The 16,167-nt window shown below is 48.3% G+C and overlaps 1 long non-coding RNA gene across 3 annotated transcripts in view; it reads left to right on the top strand.

The window, feature by feature from the left end:
- Positions 1-16,167, top strand: part of LOC111855984 (uncharacterized) — a 61,424-nt gene that overhangs the window by 2,918 nt on the left and 42,339 nt on the right. Inside the window, exon 1 of one of the 3 annotated variants that reach the window (XR_011984746.1) lies at positions 9,701-9,894. The exons of the other annotated variants lie outside the window; for them this stretch is intronic. This is a non-coding gene — a long non-coding RNA (uncharacterized lncRNA). Of the gene's footprint in view, positions 1-9,700; positions 9,895-16,167 lie in introns of those variants that run through there. 3 annotated transcript variants of the gene reach the window in all.

The raw sequence follows: 16,167 nt of genomic DNA, 5'->3' as shown, positions 1-16,167 counted from the left end.
CCTTATAATGGGGCAGCACTAGAGAAGGGCCAATAGTGTTTGAGCTTGTGTGAGACGTGGCCTGACTGACAGGTGCAGTGAGATGTCAAGGAAATTACAGAAGAGGACGGGTTTGGTTCCCCGTTTGAGCATAAATGTCTTACACGTACCTGTACATGACCTCAGAAAAGTCTTTTGTTTCACCGTACCCTTACATGAAGCGTAAAGTGTTTCTAGCACTGTTGACCTCCCTGAACATACCGTGCTGGACCTGATATTATCAAGATGGCTGACTGCATAAGTACATAGTACCTGGCGGACCATATACAGAGGATTCATGTGGATCAGTAATTCTCAATCAGGCTCTCGGGGACCCATGGTCGGTCCATGTTTTTGCTCTCTCCGAGCTCCCTGCCAGACAGCCCATGTTTTTGCTCCCTCTCAGCTTCCTGCCAGACAGTCCATGTTTTTGCTCCCTCCCAGCTCCCCGCCAGACAGTCCATGTTTTTGCTCCCTCCCAGCTCCCCGCCAGACAGCCCATGTTTTTGCTCCCTCCCAGCTTCCTGCCAGACAGTCCATGTTTTTGCTCCCTCCCAGCTCCCCGCCAGACAGTCCATGTTTTTGCTCCCTCCCAGCTCCCCGCCAGACAGCCCATGTTTTTGCTCCCTCCCAGCTCCCTGCCAGACAGCCCGCTGTCTATTGGTCCCCGAGGACCGGATTGGGAAACACTGATTTGTTTTGAGTCACTGTCGTCGATGGGCCTCTCCGAGTTTGTTCCCGAAATATTTCTGGGCTGTACTATCTTCAAATTTGAGCGCTGACCCAACGTCCAATGCTGTGGTTCAAGGTGCTTCTTGGTAGATCCAGGGCTTCACTGTCGGGTTGTAAACTGAAGGCAATGCACCCTGAGGTGCAGGGATTATGCCTCGTTTTTGCCCTGGGACCGGCGTCACGTTATGGGGATGCTGGAATTCGGGGGGAGGGGGGGGATAATAAGGCTGAGTGAGCAGAGAGGTCCTCTAATCCCTCACAGATTGCCCCGGGCTGTTTAAATCCCCACAATTTTAGCCGTCTTAAAGAACATCTGACTCTGTCAAGGATCGGGAAGCTGACAACGGGGACTAATTCTGGTAATTTTTACATGGGAAACGAGGCCTTCATAATCCATAAGGTGACGGATTTACTGGTAAAATAAGGGTTTGAAGGGTTTTTTTTTCCAATGGGGGAATCTTAAAGAATCTATACTCCAACTGTAATATTAAACAACTTAAAGATCGCTTCTTGCAACCCTGGATAGATGGAAGGACCCCAAAGTAGTTCAGGTGTGACCAGACTTTCCCGGGATATCGATCCCTGTGTCTTTTGCCAGCTCCCAGCTCGGCTCTGGGTTTCGTCCTGCCCTCGACACGAGGTTCGCGGTCCCTCTTTGAGGTAACCGGTGCCTGTTTAACTCCGACGGATAAATGGTGAATGAATTCCGTAAACATTTATGTTAGCTGTCCCCTGGGATCCCTGTTATGGAGGTGCTGTGTTTGTTTGTGTGTCATGCCGCCTCAGGCTTGGGCTGCTATAAGCTCTTGGTTCGCTGAGGAGTCGTCTCTAAGGATGGCATGCAATTCTCCAGACAGGCTTTGCCACCTCTGAGCATCTTCTTGCATAATTTTACGCTCGACCTCAGTCGTTACCAGGGAAAGTAATAACAGATCAGTCTGATTGACTGAAATGTTACAAAGGTTCTAGGCCAAACTGGTCTCCTTGATTAATCGATGATGGAAACAATGCAGCCACCATCTTTAAGGTGAGCCGGTCCTCATGCCTTCCTCTAAATGTACAAAGTAAAAGAAATCTTGTTGATATTCTAGTTAAGAGCATAAGTTTATGCCTACAGGAATGGTATTTTATTATTAGGTGCCTTGATATTAATGGCAGTTCCTTATGACCTTACAGAAAGCATTTTTCCAGAACAGTCTGGGTCTTAGGCTTCCATTTGTCATTTTAATTGTTATGAATTCTCCTTCTCTTATACTTTCTGCCTTTCCAAACATCACTGGGTCTCATACTTGTTCCGGTCATTCGTTACTTTTGGTGGATTGGCTGTCTGGGAGGGGGGTGGGCTTTTGTTATTTTGATGGACACCTCTGCGTTAAGAGCATCAGTGAAGAGTGGGGTATATTAACTGCAACAGTGGCAGGTGTCGTGACCATAACTGCAGCCAATGCATGGTCTTATCTAAGATGTCGTTAGCCTAGTATGATGCTGCGATGTACGGCGCTGAGCTTAATAGAGGGTGTTGAAGCCCACTTGGGTTTGAAACAGAGCCGTGAGAGTGTGTCGTGTATCTGGCGATTTCTCTGGGGGTTGAGTATGGGGGGAGGGGGTTACTGTCTGTGTTCCACATCGTGTTTAGTCATTCTTCTACATTGAAGGTCTTACTTACATTACCCCCCCCGTCCCCCCGCCCACACACAGCTTCTCCATTTGTTGTGGCAGCATGCTCCATCTTCTGACTTGGCCAGTCTCCTGCCCTTCGGGGGTAGGTCGTGGGTGGGGGTGGGGGTGGGCAGTGTTTGGTGTAAGAATAATCGCATTGGATGGGGAAGGCGACTGCTCTCGGAGCACGGAGCTCACCGCTGTGGCCCCGGGTCTGTTTGGAATCGATGTGTCATTTATTATTCATATCTGTGAGTAATGGCACGTAAACGCCCCGCGATGTCACGGCCACGGAACGTGCCGGAACGTACGGATGCGGAACTCGGCGGGGGGGGTGGATGGGGGCACAGCTGGAAGGCCGTCGATTATATCAATAAAACGAGGAATGCAGGGGGATTAAACGGCGTAATTAAGATATACATTTTAGGCTGGAAGTTAAACCTGAAAAGGCCCTCTTCAGCATTCATTGTGCACTGAAATGAAACATGCTGAGCCTTTTGAACTCTTTGTTGTGAGACGCACTGTGAGGCTACGTACCTGAAGCAGTAATTAGACCAACTTGTATGGTTTACAGCAGGGGTCAACAATCTTATCCGGAAAGGGCCGTCAGGCATGTGGGTTTTCACTGCAACTCCATAATTAGATTACTAATTAGAGGACTGATTGACACACCTGCGTTATCCCAAAAACCTTTAAACACACTCGCCCTTTGTGGATAAGATTGGTCACGCCCGGTTTACCGTGTTGCTGACTGTTGGGACGAATAATGATCTCGTCCTGTTACACCGTATTATTTCTATCGTTAACCAAATACTGTTTGAATTAGTATGTTGTTTTTATTACGCAGTACCGTAAAAGACAGTGTTGCGTAATTAGTACCCAAACAGACGGTATACATAGTCAGTAGCTAATTGATGTCTTGCTAGCTGGCCAGCTGTGTACCATTAGGCAGGAGCAGCGGGTGCGACGTTAAGGTCATGGTGTGCCCGCTCAACGACACCGGCTCAAATGGAGTTTAATATACAACACAAGTGTGTTTCTGTGGGGCTAAATTATGGCTGTGGGAAATGTCAGGCGCAGCGCTGGTCGCGTATTGCGGTGTCAGCCTGCCAGACACGTAATCGAGACTGATGGCACTATTCACGTGTCAACTGTCATTCAGGGGTTTTACCGGGAACGATGGAGGCAACTTTGCTTGCTGGGGGGGGGGGGGGTGAGACTTGTGGGACAAACTGATTTTAATACTGTGTGACGAATGTGAAGTAGGATTGAATTGGAACAAAGGTACAAAGCTGTTTGAACACGATGCAGTCAAAACAACAGCAATGACTGAGATTAACTTGGGTTAAAATAGCTTGTCAAATCCTTTAATAAATGTAAAGCGTGTCTAATAATATTGTATGAAGCGTCTTTAATCTTTTCGATGCATTTGAATAATATACGGTTTCCACATTTTTGTTTGTCAAAGTCCAAAAATTTCAAATGGTGCAATCATCCAAGCTAATGATTAGAATACCAAAAAGTATTAAATCTGTTAAAGTAATTAAAATAAATGATTAGTTAGGCATGAGTTTGTTTTAAAACTTTAAGCTCATAAACATTGCAAAACACTGCTGTTTTAAAACCATTGAGACTATTGAAAAGCATTTGTCAGTTGGCTTGACTGGGAAATGGGAACTTTAAAATAAAAGGCATTTCAGAACAGTGAACCGGATGTTGCGTCATAAAGACGACCCTAAGAGGCCTTTATATGGCACTGAAAAAGTTAGCAGATCTAACTCAAGTATTGCCATTTTCCACTCATGGTTAGGCTTGCACAGCTTCCATGTCAGGTGGTACAACCCATTGAAGACTATGAAAATATTGTAATATGATAAAAAATTTTAAAATTGTGTGCATAAACTTGCCATCAAGGACAAGAGTTTGTTCAGATGTCCAATCAGATACCTGTTTAATTTGAAATGTCAGGTGGAATGAATTTCTGGTGCATTGTACACAATAAAATGGTCCCTTGTGAAGATTTTCATTTGGAAAATTTTTAATTGCAAAATATATATATTTTTGGTTGAGCCACCTGACGTTTTTTAAGTGGTGAAAACCTTTTTTGACGTTCACCCAATTCCCAGACTGCCAGTAGGTGCGGATGTGTGATTGATGGTGTGTGAGTAGGCCCTGCCATGGGTTGGTGCCCCTCCTGGGTTATTCCCTGCCATGGGTTGGTGCCCCTCCTGGGTTATTCCCTGCCATGGGTTGGTGCCCCTCCTGGGTTATTCCCTGCCTGACGCCTGTAGCTTCCTGGATAGGCTCCGGACCCCCGCGTCCCCGCATAGGACAAGCGTGGACGGCTGTGTGGATGGGGGTTTGGGATGCGTGGCCGGGGAACAGGATGCTGATTATATGTATGATGTTAAAGAATCCGGAAGGTGCGCAGATCCACTCAAACCTCAGCTTCAGCCCTGGGACCAAGATCTGTAACACATACGGTTAGTTTATGTGTAATTTAAAAGTATATGTCATATTCTGAGTGAGTGATGAGTGCTGTTTTTCACATGCTGATTCTTTGTTCTTTTACGCTAAGGCAGATGTTCGTTCCCTGTCTGGCCCGCAGGGGAAATCGGTGCTGGGGCCGGCGATCGCCGGTCCTTTCAGACCATCTCCCCCGGGGGGCGACACAGGCTGAGCTCTGTTAGCTCGCTGCATTCGCTTCAGGGCCCCTCAGTGCCGCCCCAGTGGTGACTGATAGTTGGGGGAGGCAGTCCATTCTCCTGAGGCACTGAATTTTCACATTATTAATACTGAAATCTCCCCCCATCACAGACCTCTTTAGGTAGAGATAGATGACCATATTCACACCAGTACACTCTTTTTTTATTTTATTTTTATACAGACACAGTGGCTGAGTGGGTTCCACTATTCAGTCACATCTCCAAGGTTGCGGGTCTGAGTCCCGCCTCTGGTCCTGCGTATAGAGGTCGTGAATTCTCCCCGTGTCTTCCGGTAATCTCGATTTCTTCCTGCAACCAGAAGACATGCAGTTAGTGTCACTGGTGTCTCTGAATTACCCACAGTGACTGTGCGGTTCTGTGTACCCTGTGATGTTCTGGTTCTGTGTCCACGGCGTCCTAAGCCTTGTGTCCTGTACTGCCTGGGATAAGCTGTGGCCTCCCCCCGATAGATGGGTCTCACCGAGATTTGATGTCTACGCCAATGTTTCTCAAACTGGTTCTTAGGGACCCTCAGACAGGCCATGTTTTTGGAGAAAAAATGTGGACTGTCTGGCGGGGAGCTGGGGGGGGGGGCGCGGGTGGGGTTGAGAAACGGTGCTGTAGCTATGCACCCACCCACATACACAATGCTTGGAGATATCATGAGAAGACAGACGGTCCTGACGGTGTGTGAAATCGCATTTCTGTGGGGGCCGGGGGGCAGGGGGGACTGAGGGAGTGAGTCTGCTGCTCAATTGGGCCGGGAACATCGATCGGTACCGCTGATGGATCTCTGTTTGATTTGAACGCCGGGATGTTTCCATGGAAGGACGGGTTTTTTTTTTATGGACGTCGGGCTCTGTTCTGAATGATAAACCCTGCTGATGAGCCGGTAGTGTTCGGGGGGGGGGGGAGGTGGCTTTTGCAGGGGGGCGAGGAGGCGGTGGGCTGCGTATTTACTTAGCCCCCGTTATTTACAGTGGTAATTATTTTCAGTCCCAGATCTCATTGCGTGGAATCAGGGGAGGTTGGCTTTCGCTGAACCCAAGTCCCCTTCCACCCCCCCTGCGCTGGCCTTGTGCCAGAGCTCATGTGCCTAGCCGTACGTTCTGCCAGATTCATCACGCCGGCTTGGCGACGCTGCCGTACTGAAGCGTGACCCATATGCCGGGTATGTCTCCCATTCACTCGCCAGACTCTCTAGCCAAGTGAAGATATTTGATTGTGTCGCCGTGATGTTGGGATAAAAAACAGCCTTTCGGAAGCAAACGAAAACTAAAGGGTGCCTCTTATCTGTTGAGAATCCTGAGCCTGGGGCCAGGGCCCAGTCTAGCATTTTTAAGGTGGGTATTAGAAAGGCCATAATTCATACGGACGGGCCAACATTAGCCAATGAAATGTTTTTGAATCAGTGAGTGACAGATAAGAGAGCACCCTGGGTGCCAATGAACTGTCAGCTGGGACCGGTGGTACCCTGTGGCCCCGCCCCTGTATTCACCCTTGCTGGAGCACGTCGCTAGGAATACAGGACATGAGGGAGGGGGGCAGTCTGGATGACATGCCGGTCCGTCACGGGACACACACACTGTCACAGAAATCAAGAATACCCAGAAACCCAAGCAAACATTTGAAGAGAACATGTGACCTCTACACATAGAGGGAGTCGAACCCACAACCCTGGCGATGTGAACCTACTAGACTGAGCTGTAATGCAGCCTCCTTTTCATGACGGAGCCCTTTCTGATGGCTTCATTAGTGTTATTAGCACATTCGGGGGTTTCTGCCTCGTCTCCCTGGGATGGGGGGGATGGGGGGGGGGGCTGGTTCTGCCCCCACAGCAGTCAGCCCTAAGCAGCACTGCTTGACTTTTCGCTGACCTTGCAGCGTCTGTGTCCCTGCGCCCCCCCGCCCCGTCTTTAATGACACCAGGCTGCCATATGGCCGCTGAATCGGCCAAAAGAAAGGCGAGATTGATAGAAGTTGTTAGAAAAATGACCTTTCTTGTATATCATGAATGATATTATAGGCACTGCACGGCATTGTGGGAAACTCAGCACGGGCAGTTAGGTAACGTGGTCGTAAATGGCGTGTAAATGTGTCGGCATGTGTTTGATTTACGACGGACACTGCAGTCCTTAAAATGTTACAGTCTCACCGTTTTGCCGAAGGTAATGCGATCTTTCTCTCCCACCGTGGAAAATGAAACCATCCTGCTTGTTGGTGTGAAGGCCACGCCCATAGGCACAACCCCCTTTTTAATTAAAAGGAGTGTTTCCTTTGAATGAAGCTGTCCCCGTGAGATCGGCAGGACGCGCCTGGTGACCTCGCTCTGTGATGAAAGGCTCCGCCCCTCCGGCGCTTCAGTGTCCCGGCTTTTATTCTTAGGGGTGCGATGAAAATCTGCCCTTCAGGCTGAATTTCGTGACTCTCTATCTTCAAACAGAGCTAACTGTGGACTGTTAAGAAAACGCTTCATTTTCCCGGCAGAACATTATTGTCTCTTTTCACTCAAGGTGAGCCCTGACACAATGATTAGTTGACACAGTTGTCCAAGGAACCATCGGATTATGAGGTTATTTACATATTCACATAGACGTTCATTTATTCAGTCTGATACTTAGATACAGTCCAGTTTGAGGAGTTTTGTAAGGGGGCTGCATCAGCCCCCCCCCGTTTGACACCTGCTGGTGCCTCATTCCTGACCATGGCTGATACACGCATGACATAATTCACATTTTAAGGAGTAACACAAGAGACAGATTTTTTTGTCACTGTGTGTGTGTGCTAGTATGACCATATAGAAATGAGTGACAAATAACATAAAACAAATTTATAAAAAAAAACAATTATAGACTGTATATCCATCCATACATACATACATCATCTGGAATCTATCCCAGCCAGCAATTTCAAAGAATTTACTGTACGTTATTCAATCCTTAATAATTTTAGTGAAATTTTGGTAATGGGGTTTCAGTCCTGTAGTAATTAAAGGGATTTAACAGGCTGAGAATGTATTATCTGTCACCTAGTATTAATCATACATAGTGCAAATAGGGCTTCCATTCTGCTGTTAACTATTGCTGTTCATGGGTGACTTGGAATAACAGTGTGTTACTGGTAGCCATGGGAGACAGGCCCTTGAATGCCACTGTGTTGTGTGTTTGCCATGCCCCGTCAAACCCCGCATGAACCAGTAAACCCATTACTGGGAAGTGAGGTGAACCAATCAGTGGTGGAGATTCCGCCTGCTGAAAGCTCTGAAGAGCCACTGGTTACAGGTGGCACCTGACTAGCCTCTAGAGGGCGCTGATACAGTGGGCAGGCAAGGCACTTCAGTAAAACATAAGTACCATCCCAAGTGATCGACTACATGTACGTGTTGCTGCAGTTCTTTTATTGGCAGGGGACATGACTCGGGTTCGAACCTCTGGCCTCTGCCCTCAGGTGGGTCGCTCTGGTGCTTGCGGGGAGATAAAAACACATCAGTTAACGACAGTGTTCAGTCACGCTGTTTATACTGACAGGCGTTAAAGAATCAGTCACAGCTGCACATAAACACATGAGCTATTCCTCGACGGACCCTTTAAGAGACACTTTAGCTGTATGTAATATAGATACGCCCCCTGAAGACCAGAGCTGCTGACCGTTAACGTGCGTCCCTCCTGAGGCTGTTTGGCCTTGGTATTTAATGGCAGGTTGCTGGTTCCATTGACTATAAGAAAGGGTGACATCTCAAGAGCTTGTGCTGGATCCTCCCTTTTAAGGCTGTAGGCAGCTCATACTCACCCCCCCCCCCGTCCCACCCCCGATAATGACGAATATGTCCGCTGTGAGAATTTGGAGTTCTGGCGACCATGGGATACGTGATGCTTTAGATCAGGGGGAATATTCCTCTGATCTCCTTTCCCTTCTCGCTCTCCTCCTCTGAGGTCCTGGCTGAGACTCTCGGCAGCAGGGCAGGTTTGGTGTGGAGGCGGGGGTGTTGGAGGGGGGGGCGGGTGGTGTTGATGAGCGCATCTTGTAGCCTGGAGCAGGGTGGGGTAATGATCTAAAAACAGCCTCACTCTCATCTCTTATCCTACTTCCTGGGGTCGCCAGGCCCCGTAAGATGCACTCCAGCACCTGTAACGTGCATCTCCGAGTGCATGTAATCAGAAAAGAAGTGTATCCTTGAGGGTTTGAGCCCCGAGATCCCTGATTTAAGTTCATCAGGTGAGCTGTGGTTGATATTGAAAGTGCAGTGCAGGCACCTTGACAGTAGGGGGCGCACTGATGTATGTGCTCAGTTAGCCAAAAGGACCCAGCTAATTCGATGTCTGGGGGAGGGTGAGTAAACTACTCTCCTACAGTTTTGGCGCTGGCTTCAGCCTACCACGCTCCCCTTCCAGGAAACTATAGCACTCTGCCACTAGACCTTGAACTGGCAAGCGGGCGGCAAAGACACTAGTCAATAAATATGGTAAATACCCTTGTAAATGCCCCCATAAAACATAAATCGCATGTCTTGCCGTCCTGTGAGTCGCTAATGCACGGATCGACCCGGGGCCCCTCGCCACAGTCCGTCATTTCGGCGGCAGGTACATCAAAGGCAGATGTCAGTCTACACGGGCTGGTTATTTACAGCGACGCTCGGAATGTGCGCGGCGACGGGCTCCGCGGATCAAAGCCGAGCTGCCTAATTAACGAGCTCTTTCCGGACGAGCTCCGAAGGTGACCTGTTTCATTCCGGAAAGGATGACGGACACTCGAGTTATGCGGAGAAACAAAGGATGCTGCCGTATGTCACATGATTTATTAATATGTAATAGCATTAGCTCAGTTTGCTGTTTGACAGCCCTGATCCAGCTGCGATGCTAATCCTAGATGTTTTAAAAAACGGAATCAGACCTGGGAATGAATACAAAGACAGAGACTGCTAACTTAATGCGATCCATCTTTTTGCGGAGCTATTGGAACTGAAATTACGGATGGCAAGCTGCCAAAGTCACTAATGCTCTGTGGCTAACGAGGTCCCGGTTTGTGCCACCAGGAAGGGAGTTCAGGGTAACTGGCATCGTTTAAACGGAGAGTGAATTTAGCTGACGGCGAAACAGCAAGATCAGCACAAGTATGATGACATACAATGAAATGTCTTTGTAAACACACCACAGGTTTTTACCACAATTCCATTTATTTCATGAACTGTAGATTTTATTTATTCTTGTTAAGCATTGGAAAGTTGAGTGAACAATTATAAATGAAAATATAAGTCAAATAAAACAAGTTGCCTTTGTATCAGGGAAAGAGTATATAACAGTGCACGTCTGACATCCTATTTGGCTCCCAGCCAATCAGGAACACCGAATACCTGGTACAGGGGAGCTGGGAGGGAGCAAAAACGTGGACTGGCTGCGGTTCGCTGAGGACTGGGTTGAGAAACACTGTTCTAGGCCGTCGTTTAACTTTAAATGCACCAGTTAACTGTTTCATCCAATGAAACAGAGGAGACTTAATGTCTCTTGATGCCTCGAGTTTTCTCTGCTGTTATAACTGCTGGAGGACGTTGCTTTGATGAATCAAAGATGACATTTTCTTGCTAATAAAATTATTCAGATGGTGAGCATACTGTAAATGTATTTGTTAGAGCAGAAAATTAAGTGTATTTTAAGTAAATGTTAAGTAACATGCAAATGTAGAAAAACTTTTGACTGTGAATGTGTCTCTGTCGCTCCGCTCAGCTGATCTGCTTTAGTCTGTTTGTTAAGTGAGGCTTTACTGAGCTGCTCACCAAAACAGAACAAACAAACCCAGTCTAATTCAGTTGTATCTAGCTCCCCGTTGGCTCACAGTATAAACACGATGCTGCCATGATCACGGTGCCATTCACCGATCACATTCATTCATCTGAAGTCCGTTATTCTCTCAGACCCTCTCCTGTGTCCGCGTTTCGCTCTCCCCATCTCAGCAGGCTTCCCTCCCGTTATCTTCTGGACCAGACGGGGGGCAGCGTGCGCACAGATTCCCAGTCACGTTCCCCGGTGATGGGAGTTAGGGAGAGACATGCCGAGGTGCCCTGAATGGGCCATTACCCCATGAGAGGCCTGCAGTGCATTGTGAGCTTCAGCAGGCTTGCAGTATAACCCACCCCCCTTTAGTCTGCCCCCTGGTGGTGGTGTAATTGAATTTTCATTTAATCCCATCTCTCGGCTCCTTGTCACCGTCGCGGGATAGCTTCGGCTGTGTTCTGTAAACAGGGGGATTATTATGCACCTGAGGAGCGAATAGTGCTTTATATCCGTCTGAACTGGTTTCAGCCGGCAGACCTGGGGCCAGTACTACGAAGTGGGGTTACTGACTTATCGGGGTAACTTGTTGGATTTAAGGTAGTCTGGGCAAAATTTAAGTGAACGAATATGAAGTCCATTTAAACTGTGGTACCTTAAACCCGACAAGTTATCCCGATAAGCCAGTAACCCCGCTTCGTAGTACTGGCCACTGGGTTGTACTGGTAAGTTTTGTTTCTCCCATTACCCTTTGTTCTCTCCTCCGTCAGCTGAATTCACCCGATTTGTGTCTATTCTTTTTCACCAGAGAATATATAAACCTTCTTTCCTGAATACCCCTTTGAGTATGAAAAGTAAAAAATACAGCAGTTTTGAGGAACGCCCTTTGTTAGTAATGGTCTCTCTGCACCTTCATCGCCCTTTGTTAGTAATGGTCTCTCTGCACCTCCATCGCCCTTTGTTAGTAATGGTCTCTCTGCACCTCCATCGCCCTTTGTTAGTAATGGTCTCTCTGCACCTCCATCGCCCTTTGTTAGTAATGGTCTCTCTGCACCTCCATCGCCCTTTGTTAGTAATGGTCTCTCTGCACCTCCATCGCCCTTTGTTAGTAATGGTCTCTCTGCACCTCCATCGCCCTTTGTTAGTAATGGTCTCTCTGCACCTCCATCGCCCTTTGTTAGTAATAGTCTCTCCATAGCTGAGGCGAAGTTAGGGAGGCTCTGTTGGTGTGTATATAACGCCAGAAATTCCATATTTCTGAGGCAGCAGCCCTCCTAGTTTATCCCAGTGAGCCTCATCACAAACGGGAAGTTCCTGTCAAGTTCCCCGTCTGACTCCGGCATTGGACTCCTGGCCAGTCAGCTGCTAATGACTAAAGATTTCAAAAATAAACACTTTTTTTTTTTTTTTTTTGCTTTTCAAGAGAGAACAGAAAGTATTCGGAGGTGTAAATTGAGCAGGGACCGTCGGGTTTTGGACTGTGAAAGTTAGCGGCCAATAACGGGACGGAACGGGAAAGACGGAGCGGGGTTCCCCTGTGGGCACCGGTCGGCGAGTAACGACAAGCGAGGCCCACAGACGGGGGGCAGCGGGTGGCGGTGCCCGGTGTCCTGCGGGCACTCGCAGCAGAGATGTAGTAATTAAGAGCCCGCCGGTGTTTGGGGCCCCAGGGACACTCGGCGACCGCTGCAGGTCTGGAACAGCCTATGCCGCAGGTGCTGGATGCCGCTTGGCCGCCTAAGCGCTGGGGGCGGAGCTGCCCCCCCGGAAGGTGCCCCGACAGTCCACACACGAAAACCACACGTAAAACAGACTCATGAGCCCGTCCTGACATGTGCGAGGTCTGTATGCTTTTCTCACGGGACATCAGCCGCCTACACGTGGAAACTGCCGACCCGGCGATTTGAGAAGCCGGCCATTCCACTGTGATGTGCCTTCGATCCCGAGGACCCCTGACCCTCAGAGCTGTCCTCTGTCACATCGTAGTATCTCTGTCATCAATCTGGCATCTTTTTTCCATACTAATGCAGTCCTGGCCCCTTCTGCTCCCATGATGCCGCTCCCCCCCCCCCCCACTACTCCCCCCCCACTACTTTCCCCCAAAAGTCTCACTTAATCTGCCCCCCCCCCATTGACTGTACATGCACAGTTGCGCATTTTAATGAGACGTTGACGAGTGTCCCCCTGCCTGTTTGTTTTGCACATATTAAGAGAATCAGCCTGGTGTGTAAAGGTGGCTGGAGGGTTGGGCTGTTCTCATTCCCCTCTTCCTCCGCAGGTATTTGAGGGGGTGGTCGGCCGTCCCTCATCACCCTGCGATGAGTAGCATGTGGATTGCAGGTTTTCAGACGAAGCTTAGGATCATTCATCCCAACACTAGGGTCAGTCGTTCCCCCCACAACAATCGGTGAGAAAAAATCTAAACTAAGGTGGTGGGGGTTAGGGAACGCCCTTCGATTTGCTCCAATTTTCCGACATTCCCACAGTCCTCTGTGACGGAATCATGCAGCAGCTCTAGGGCTTCTAGAAGAGGGAATGGTTGGTGTTCGGCCCATGCAGGAGCATCCTTGCGCATCTGTTCAGGTCGCTGAAATACTGCTTTGTCCTGGTGTTTCTAAAGTATGCCAGCCATTCATTTCTGTGTGTGTATGTGTGTGTGTGTGTGTGTGTGTGTGGCCAGTACAGAGGCTTCCTCCCTTCCTAAAAACCCCTCTTTTGACTGCATCGGTGCTCCGAGAAATCCGGAGGTCTGCGGATGACCTCGGCGATCATCTGCGCTTTGTGACGAGTCTTGCTGCGGTGTGTTTAGTCAGCCCTTCCAGGCCTTGTGGTTGTACTGCTCTTGTGCATTCTTGTTCTGCAGAAAACAGCATGGCCTTCGCTTACCGGAGCACTGCAAGGGGTTTTTCTGAATGCCAAACGTGTGTATTACTGCAGTGTTTGTATGCTGTCGCACTGATAACATTTTCACGTTTTCCATAAATGGTCCCATAAATCTGTTTTATACACACAAACATGCATTTGTACATTACATGAGCTCCATCAATATTATAGTCAGTCAAAAATGGTTGTGCTGTGCTGATGCCACATTTTTCTTAAACACCTCTTGTATACATCTAGGCGGTTTACAGCAGAATGAATATGGTTACGAATTTTATCGTATCATATCAGACAGAGAGAAAAATTGACTCCCTGGCTGGCGGTGAGAATGTAAAGCTTTCCAGAGCTGCACAGACGTTACTTGGAAATAGCTTTATGAATAATGCTAATTTACCACATTTGCAGCCAGTTTTTTTAATATGCTATTCCTGGTCATTCTGGTTGCATCCAAGTTTATTAGCAATAAAACATGGAACATTGCAGTGATACATTGCAGTACAAATTTGATAAGAGTACGTAATTTCTCCCATTAGATGGCATGGAGAGGGTCCTAGATAATGAATCCTGGAAATTGGTACATTGTGTCACATCCTGCCTGCCAAATCCAGCTGACCCTCCAGTCTCCTCCCTAGTGCAGCCCTAACAAACCACGCCTGTTACATGTTTGTCTTGTCTCTCGTTCCTAACCCTCGTGTTAATCACTCCCAGCTGCCTCTCGTTAGCTCCCTCGTTAGCCCAGTATATCCGTGCTTCTCAGTTTGTGTTCCCCAGTCCACTCATTGAAGTCAAACCCTCCTGATGCCTGTGCCCTTCCTATTGTCTATTCCTCCTGTTTTGATCCCTCGTGGTCCAGTTTGTTTCCAGTCTCTGTTTCTTTAGTTCAGATAAACCCCTTTTGTTTTTACCACAACGCCTGCCCTTGAGTCCTTTGTCCCTTAATTCGTGACACACTATGGGTGGAATTTCACTGATGACAGCTGCTTCATCAGGTCACATGAAGGGGAAGGACGTCTGGCTTAAAAATAATCTTGGCCTCCGTCTGAGTCTTACCGCTCTACGCGATGGCCTGAACTGCCAACTGCCTCCCCTCTTTGGCAATGTCACGTGGTACATTCCTGCACCCCCCCCCAGCTGCAGTGAGTCAGACTACACTCTGCCCCACAGGCTGTCCGCATCCCTCACCTTCCTGTCCTCCTGTGTGGATCTGTCTCTCTGGATTGCATTGGGCGGGGAGTGTGTGCACTGGCTTGCTGTCATTGGTGTAGCGGACCAGTTTGAGGCAAAACGACAAAGCTGGGGAGCACATTTAAGCTCAGCCTGTCACATGTCATATGATCAAGGCCATTCGGCCGCGGACCTCAGGCTCCCGTGAAGGAGAGGCCTCGTGCTTGGATGATGTGATGGCTTTTCTGGGGCTGTTATTGTTTCTGTCTCTCCCTGACAATTTGGGCTGCGGTTTTGCTTTGCTTTGAGGCTCTTCATAAAACGCAACATTTGGAAAGGACTTTCTGAGTCTCGCTCCTTTGCCAAACCAGGCTAGCGGAGAAGCTGAGGGTTATGGGATTAGGGTGATGTGCTTGCTGAGGGTATCAGCTCAGGATTAGTGGGGTGAGATTTGATATATGGGGATGCTCTCTATAGTTCATTACCCCGCCCCCCAATTGCATCTTCGTGGACAATGAGATGACACCCCCAGGCAAGGAGCCCAACTACACCAAGGATATAGATCCTATGAAGATCTTGTTGCGGGTCCTACATGTGATTTTCTCAAAAGCGTGTTTTTTAAAAGCATTTGCAGTGTTTTATCACACAGTTCTAGCCCTGGATGCTGTCAGGAAGAGTGTCTTTGCAATAGTGTTAAAAACAACAGGCACGTCAAGTACCCGCTGCTCTTAAGGGAGCATTTCAAGTTAGTCGAACATTTAAAAAAATATGCTCCACGGTTCAAGGAATAACACAAAAATAACATCTCTTGTTTTTCTCCCGTAAGATAACTATGTCTAATTATGCAACCGACTTGGGTGTCCGTGGTGACTGTCCACCCATTGGAAACCGGCGTCAGCTTGAGTGCTCCTCGGTAACGGTCCCCGGTAACGGAACCCGGTAGCTGTTCTCCCTGCTTCCTGTGTGTTGTGGGAGATGAGTGACGGAGAGGAGGGTTGTGCCTCCTGCTGGCCGATGCCAACAGGTGCTTTGCAGGTTGGTTGAAGCTGCTTAGTCCCGACCTTAAACTGCATTATGGATGGATGGATGTTTGCATAACATAGCCAGGAGCTGCATGGTTAAAAATAAATGATAATCCAAAGAAGAAGGGTTAACTGTGTGTAACCTGATAGGGTTAGTTAAATAACAAGCTGTATAAAAGGGTTTGAGTGTGACTTGTGGGCAGCATACATCAGCAAAACAAA

This window comes from Paramormyrops kingsleyae, chromosome 22 (genome assembly GCF_048594095.1).
Source record: "Paramormyrops kingsleyae isolate MSU_618 chromosome 22, PKINGS_0.4, whole genome shotgun sequence".
Lineage (NCBI taxonomy): Eukaryota > Metazoa > Chordata > Actinopteri > Osteoglossiformes > Mormyridae > Paramormyrops > Paramormyrops kingsleyae.
Note: the sequence above shows the minus strand (reverse complement) of the source record. Positions and strands in the feature narration are given on the sequence as shown.